Raw genomic sequence first — 7,386 nt, forward strand, 5'->3', positions numbered from 1 at the left:
ACCAAAGACCCACTGTCTGCAGACACATTAACAAGTGGGCGTGCCAGCATGATTAGTGCAAAACTTAGATGAGCCTTAGTTTAGTATCCAAAACAACTAATGAACAGAGCATTTCTTACATCATTGGTTTTGAAATTTAATGGGAAGGGGATGTTGCCAGAGGCATGCTGGCTTGATTGACTGGGTAATGGCGGAACAATTGATGCTCCTCTCTGGCATCATGGTGATTTGCTCTGGTTTGAAAAGAATTGTGCTTAAAATCTCGGCTAGACAATCTGACATTACTCAAGTGAAATACAGTCTAGGCAATCTGGAGGTTGATGGGGACAAAAATAAAACTGGATACTGAGAAGCTACTGAAGGCAAACAGACTTAAAGCTATAGATCATACCCATTATTAGCCAAAGCAGGGCCACAGTATTCCCACTGACCAGCATGCGCAAATTCAGCATTAACTCTATGTTCTGCTGAAACAGATGCTTCTCAAAAACCATATGCTCGATAGAAAGCATCTAATTAGCTGTTAAATGAGCCGAGCTTTGACCCGAGAAGCTTCTTCAGAGGAGTAGTTAATCCCTGTTGATGCACTTTGAGGAATCATTGATCCAAGGGTTCATAAAGCTTTACTCCAGGAGGATGCTATCAACCAAATCCCCAGGATAGTCCTTCCACCCCAGCTACAAAACTTATTACAGAAAATAAAAAAACAAAACAAAACAGAAAGTCCATGTGTAGAAAGTTCACAAAAATGAGTAAACTGACAGGGCAATCTAACAAATTAGTGTCAATAAAAACCTCAAAAACTCTTCGAACTATGGTGTCTCTCAACAGGGATTATCCTATTCTCCAGCTGAAAAGAGCAGAGCAGCAGAGTTCAGGACTCTTCCAATGCCTCCTTAAGTAGCTTCTGTGAGACACATTGCGTGAAATTACTGCATTCAGAAACCAAATTAAATCTTGTAATGATCCATCTGAAGCCATCATGGCTTCAATTAACACCCAGAAAGAAAAACAATCCCTCAAACGTTATATGTTATATTTTCATTTGGAGCAATATTGTCATACAAAGATCAAAAGAACAAATGACCAGAGACATAACCACATGCTACCTGCTCCAATGGGAAAGCATTTAGACGGACGACTGTGTGACTGCCAAGTTGGAACACCTGTCTGGAAGACAACAGAAACGGCAATTGGCTGATTCACTTGCTCAGTCGTGTTCAAGGCCTGATAGATTTTATTTCCAAAACAATTGATAGTTTGTCACATCTGCTATGCTGTGGGACATGCAACCTGCAATGTGAGGACAGTGCCAACATATGGCAGATTTAATTAATGTGAACCATCTTGTCATCTGCCTCCCTATAGTTTAGGCCTATAGCAGACCCCACAGACCTCCTGTATTGTTGGGTTTTACTAGAGTTTCCAGACCAATTCACACTGTTGGGCTCACCTTACTGAATTAATTAGAGTGTTCTCTGCCCACCTGAGCCTGGTTCCCACATGCTCCCACTCAAAGCCTGCAACTTCACCACTTCAAGTAGCCAGAAGAAAATCTCAAATGTTGTTTAAAAAGTTGCCTGTATGATATATATTCTCTGACTTGCAGAAAACCAAATCTGATTTGTCTTTTTTTGAGATTCAGTTCCTGATATTCAGCCTAGATGCAGAGGCTTATTTCTCGGATCCCCCAGATCAATGAGTGTCTTTTGAGGTGCTGTTTGTACTCAGTCATTTTGTTTCTCTCTGTCCTGCTAAGGAGAGTACTCCTTTAATGGATTTGAGCACTAAACTAATGAAGGATCATTTATTGGCTTATTGGGGCAAATCACATTTTTGAGCAGGCTCTTTGAATCAGAGCTACTGTCTGTAATGGAATAAACAAAATAGCCTTGTCTCAGATGGGAGAGTGTGTCAATCCACCATTGCCAATCCAATATATATATATCTATATATATATATCTATATATCTATATATATATATAGATATATATATATTTGTGTGTGTGTGTGTGAATATTGCAAAAGAGATACCAAAAGGATTTGGCTCCTCTACGTGGTTTTGTGAAAATTTGATTACAATGATCGAGCCCTGTGCCTGCTGGAAATTTAAGTCGCTCACTGAATGTTAACCCTTTACCTGAACACAGAGAAATAAACTGAGAAGAAAATGGCCAAATAATGACTGTCCAGACTCATAATCTGAGCTAGACCAATGAGCTTTAACACTATTCTGCCTTTGGTGCACACTGAACTGCCGGAACGCTGAATATACAAAATACAAAGTAGAAAAGCAATGAAATATTGAGATTTTATGAAAAAAGTTTAATAACATACTATCCTTCTCTTTGGTGTTCCAATTTTTCAACTCTGAACCAAATTAGAAATTTAAAATAGGAGAATTGATGTAAAATAAAAACCTATCATATCATAATACACCATCTGAGACCATGGCAGCTATATTTAACTGCACAATCTAATATACAACATCTTTGAGTTGTCAAATCAGCTTGCCCTGAGGAATTATAAGAAAAATGGCATTGATTGCAGGGCTAACAGTGGTCTGTCATTATGGACTGACACTGCTGTCAGGAAGCAACCTAACAACCTATTCAAAACAATGAGTGAGATGAATCATAAGCAATTTTTAAAAAGATGACAGTAATATTATCCATTGTAAGATCAGTTAAAGAGGAATATAACTGAAGGATACAGTGGCCTATATCTGCTTTCTTTAAGTTTTATTCAGGATGAAGTTCATTCTTCACTTTTTCAATAAGGAAATAATAAATTCACACACTCAAGTAAACACAGTCTAGGATGGTCAGACTGGCTTTGGCCATCTACAGCAGTAAAATAATATAAAGGGTTTTTGGAAAGATGGATAGAACCATAGAAAATCTCTAGTTCATTGGCCCTGAACGATGAATACTGACTGTGTCAACCATGCAGCACATGAAAGACTTTTCATTATTTTGATAAACACCAAAAACCCACCAGAATTTCACTGAACAGGAGACTCAGCTGAACTGGTAAGAGTGAGGCTCTAAGTTACACAACCATAGTGTGAAATCTTATAGAAAACATTAGCTCTCAAATATTATTCTCATAAATATATGTGGACTGCCTTCTAAAGAAGGCAAGAAGTGTGGAAAATAAAATGGTGCAGAAATAATATGATTTTAATAATGCTTTATGAAAGTGAGAGCAGTGACTGTGTGGGGAAAAACATCTGATGCTGCACAGCACACGTACACAACTGTACCTGGCAACAAACTCAATGCATCTATTGACCATAAAGACTTAAGGCGGCACTGAGTTTTATTCATTCATTCATTTATTTATTTTGCTACTTGACAAGTGCTGAAACAATCACGCTATATTATAACCCTTTAGGTTAATATGGCTAAGGCAATGAGGAAAAAAATGATATATTTCAACATTCAGCTGTTACTGAGCAACAATAGCGTTGATTTAGAGTTGTGTTTCGGGCCACCTGGCCACTTGTGGCTTGCGCTAAAAACTGCCTGCTGCAGAAAAGGCTTAATCAAAACCCTCCAAAAAATGAGTGAAAAGCAATTGAGAACCTCCTCAGAGTTTAAATAAAGTGCAGTGCATTCATTTCATGTATTCCTGATCAAAAAACATCGATTATAGAAGCTACTGTGCCAATATATTAAAGTGTTATCGGTTCTCACATGATCTTGTTGATATTGCTTCACCATCTTTCTGTGAATTGCTTTGTGGCCTGTTACTTTGTCAGTGGTGGCCATGCAGCCTGCCCAGGGTTTGTTCAGGGTAATAAACAGCGTCATAGCATTCAACACACCACCAGGGAGGCTGTGACTTTGATGGAGGGGGGGGCCTGCTGCTTTCCCCCAATTAGAGACACCCAGTGGCTCCAGCCACCTGCTGGTTCACAGTGAAACCTCGTGATTGCAGCAGCTTGCCGTTAATCCAGTCTACTGGCAAGAAGATGGAAAGACAAGCAGACAGCTCGTCCTGAAGCTGGTGTGGTGAAGACTAATATAGACAACAAAAATGGTGATGTTCTTTCTCCAGGTCCTCACTTACCAAGTTGCTGTTCACATAAGTTCACATAAGAAGCGTTAAGAGTGCACAGTGCACACTGTCCGAGCACTCTTCATATGAAGCATTTTTCTTTCACATGGGGAATAAATAAGAAAATAAAAACATGTTTTCCCATCTCAGAATTGAAGTGTTGCTATGCTACAACATCGTGCTGGCCATCTTTCCTCAGAGCTGAGAACTCTTCACATTCATGGTTTGCAGAGCCTTTGAATTAGAGGAGCTTTTTCAGGAAAAAAAAGATCATACAAGAGAAATCACAGGCTTTAGTTGATTATTTCTGAAGGGTTAGAGGTTTGAATCTAGACTATATACATGACCTGTTTGTGAGTTCATAAGCAAGTAATGGGTAAGTGTGGGAAGAATACAATATAATGATGAATTAATTTGTATTAATGCAGATACCTGTTATTTCAGTGTGAAGTCACTGATAGTCAACACTCAACAAAGATTTAAAGGACTGGTTTATTTTGAAAATGCTTCACTTCGAAGGGATATGTTGACATTTTGAAAAATACACTTGCTTTCTCTCTGAGATGCAAAGATCAATACCACTCTGCAATAAGTGTGGAGCTAGATCCAGTAGACAATGAATTTAGCTTTACAAAGGTTTGAGGTGAGTATGAGGAGATTGCTAGATCAACTCTGTTCTATTAACAAAAACAAAACCAAAAACAAGCAAATTATAATGTGCTAATTGATGAGTTTTACAAGTGCTGCCAGATGTTACCTTTGGACAAAGGTCCACTTGCTTCATGTTTTTATCCTAAGCTGAACTAACCCCCTCCCACCTAGTGTCACATGTTGCTGTACACAGAGGTACTGATCTGCTCGTCTAAGCCTCAGCATGAGCATGAATTTAAAATTTCAATTTAGTCCTTTAAGGTCAGAATAGAAAAGCTTCTTTTTAGTGAGTTAGCATCTTAAAGCAGTTGATTCGGTCTGCTCTGTGAATAAAACAACCTAAGCAGTCTGATGCTTTAATTTACCTCATGGATGCAGTGAAGGAGAAAAAAATAGCGGAAGAACAAGTGTGGCTTCATTAATCTCTGTCTGTGTATGAACCTTGGGCAGATGGCTCTTTCTTAAACTGGCTTACGCACACAGATGGAGCGCTCAAACACGATACATGGTCAAGGGTAAAGAGGTTCTTACTCATATTTAGCATATGGTGTCACTCTTTGGTACATTCATATCTGACAAGAGGGCCCACATTTCAGGCTTGAGGACCAAATATCCTTGAACCCTTCACCTTTTAAATCCCCATATGTTTTTACCTCAATGTGTATATTTTTTAATTCACAAAAATGTGACCTACTTTTTTTTTTGCATCAAAAAAAGAGAACAAAGAGAGTCTGTATGCCCTTTAAGGACTCCTGGTGTGATTGGTATTGGTGCCTAAATGAGGAAAGGTTTTTTCATTTCAATTTTAAATTCCCTTTGTTTTGGTTCTATGGAAAAATCAAATAGGTCTTTACAAGCATCTTCAGTCTGTAGTTATAGTGTCTGATATCAATTAAAATGTATGAATGACTTCAATGAGAATGAAACAATACAACACCAGATGTCAGAAAAGTATCTCTCATCTGAGGGACTGCATCATGGCACAAATTTAACACTATTAATGAACATAAGGCAAATATGCAATATACAACACAATAATATGAAACGTCTGTATATCTGTTGATGAATGTGGTGTGAATGTGATGAATGAGGACTCACCAGAATGAAAATCAGATCAATAATCAACACAATATGAAACATATTTATCTAATAGAAAAGAATAAGAAAATACCTGAGCACATGCAAACAGCACAAAAACACTGCATCATCAATCCTCCTTCAGAAAGTGTAGAAAGTGCTACGATAACGCAAATGAAAGTAGTATGTGAAAAGCTATGTACCTGAATGTGATTAGGTGATGATGCATGTGACGCGTTCAGTGAGTTCAATGAACTCCAGATATTAGAAGTGTGCGTCCAGAGTAGAGACATGACAGAAGACACATTCTTTCCCAGTCCAAAGGATGACTCATTGTCTTTTATTTTGTTTGAGTTGGTGGATGATTTGCTTTGTAGTGTTTTGCACCGTTTTTGGTAGAAAGTAATTGCCAATTGAATAACAAATTCATTCAGATGTTGAGGTCTGTGGATTATTCAGACTACCTAGAAACACATGCTGCTATTGAGTGTTTACAGGGCAATTTTTCAATGTGCTGAGCATCACAAATGATGTATTTCATCATTTGACACATTAAACTAATGATTTTGATTGACTGACCCTTTAATTAACACAATTAATTCAGTAGAGCAAAGACAAAATAGTCAACTGATTTTAACAATTGTGTAATTTTGGAAATTATAGTATCCATTAGAAAAATGTGTTTGGAGTGATCAATCCCTGAGAAACCAGGTCAAACAAATGTTGTTTCAGCCATTTGAAAAGAACAGTCTTGGGACAGAGTCGATTATAGAAGCTACTGTGCCAATATATTAAAGTGTAATCGGTTCTCACATGATCTTGTTGATATTGCTTCACCATCTTTCTGTGAATTGCTTTGTGGCCTATTACTTTGTCAGCGGTGGCCATGCAGCCTGCCCAGGGTTTGTTCAGGGTAATAAACAGCGTCATAGCATTCAACACACCACCAGGGAGGCTGTGACTTTGATGGAGGGGGGGGGGCCTGCTGCTTTGCCCCAATCTCAGACAAGGCTGAGAAAGTCTATGCAAAACACACAAAAGTGGTGGATTATTAGTTCAATTTTCCTTTGCATACGTGCCACTTTGATGTTTTAAGAGGTCTGTTTGACCAGTCTGAATTAATTAGCGATATGGAATCAACTGAATCAAGGATGCACAAGATCTGATTCATACTTCATCTAAAAGAAACTGCTAACATTAGTAAACCTAATCATCGTTATGGCCTTACAACGAGCACATGATTTGACTTAAACCATCAGCAAAATGACCTAATGACATGATTCAGGCATTCAGTATATTTTCATTTTATGCATGAACGTCAAGGCAGAGGTTCATCTTGGTTGGTGCTTCCTGTGCAGTTAATTGCATAATCTGTGATTTATTCGTTTCTTCTGGTACCCTGTTTTTGTGGCTTAAAAAATTTAATTTGTCACCTCTTCACTAGCAGAGACACTGAATAGTGAGTTTGGGTAAGCAGAACTATGATCCTGACTAAGTTGTGGTTGTTCATTTGGTTACTCCTCTCACTGACCAAAGGACTTTAAGATTCTCTGTAGGACTGCAAGACACATACTTTTATTACCAGGGTTCACAGCT

This window comes from Mastacembelus armatus, chromosome 6 (genome assembly GCF_900324485.2).
Source record: "Mastacembelus armatus chromosome 6, fMasArm1.2, whole genome shotgun sequence".
In the NCBI taxonomy this organism is placed as follows: Eukaryota; Metazoa; Chordata; class Actinopteri; order Synbranchiformes; family Mastacembelidae; genus Mastacembelus; species Mastacembelus armatus.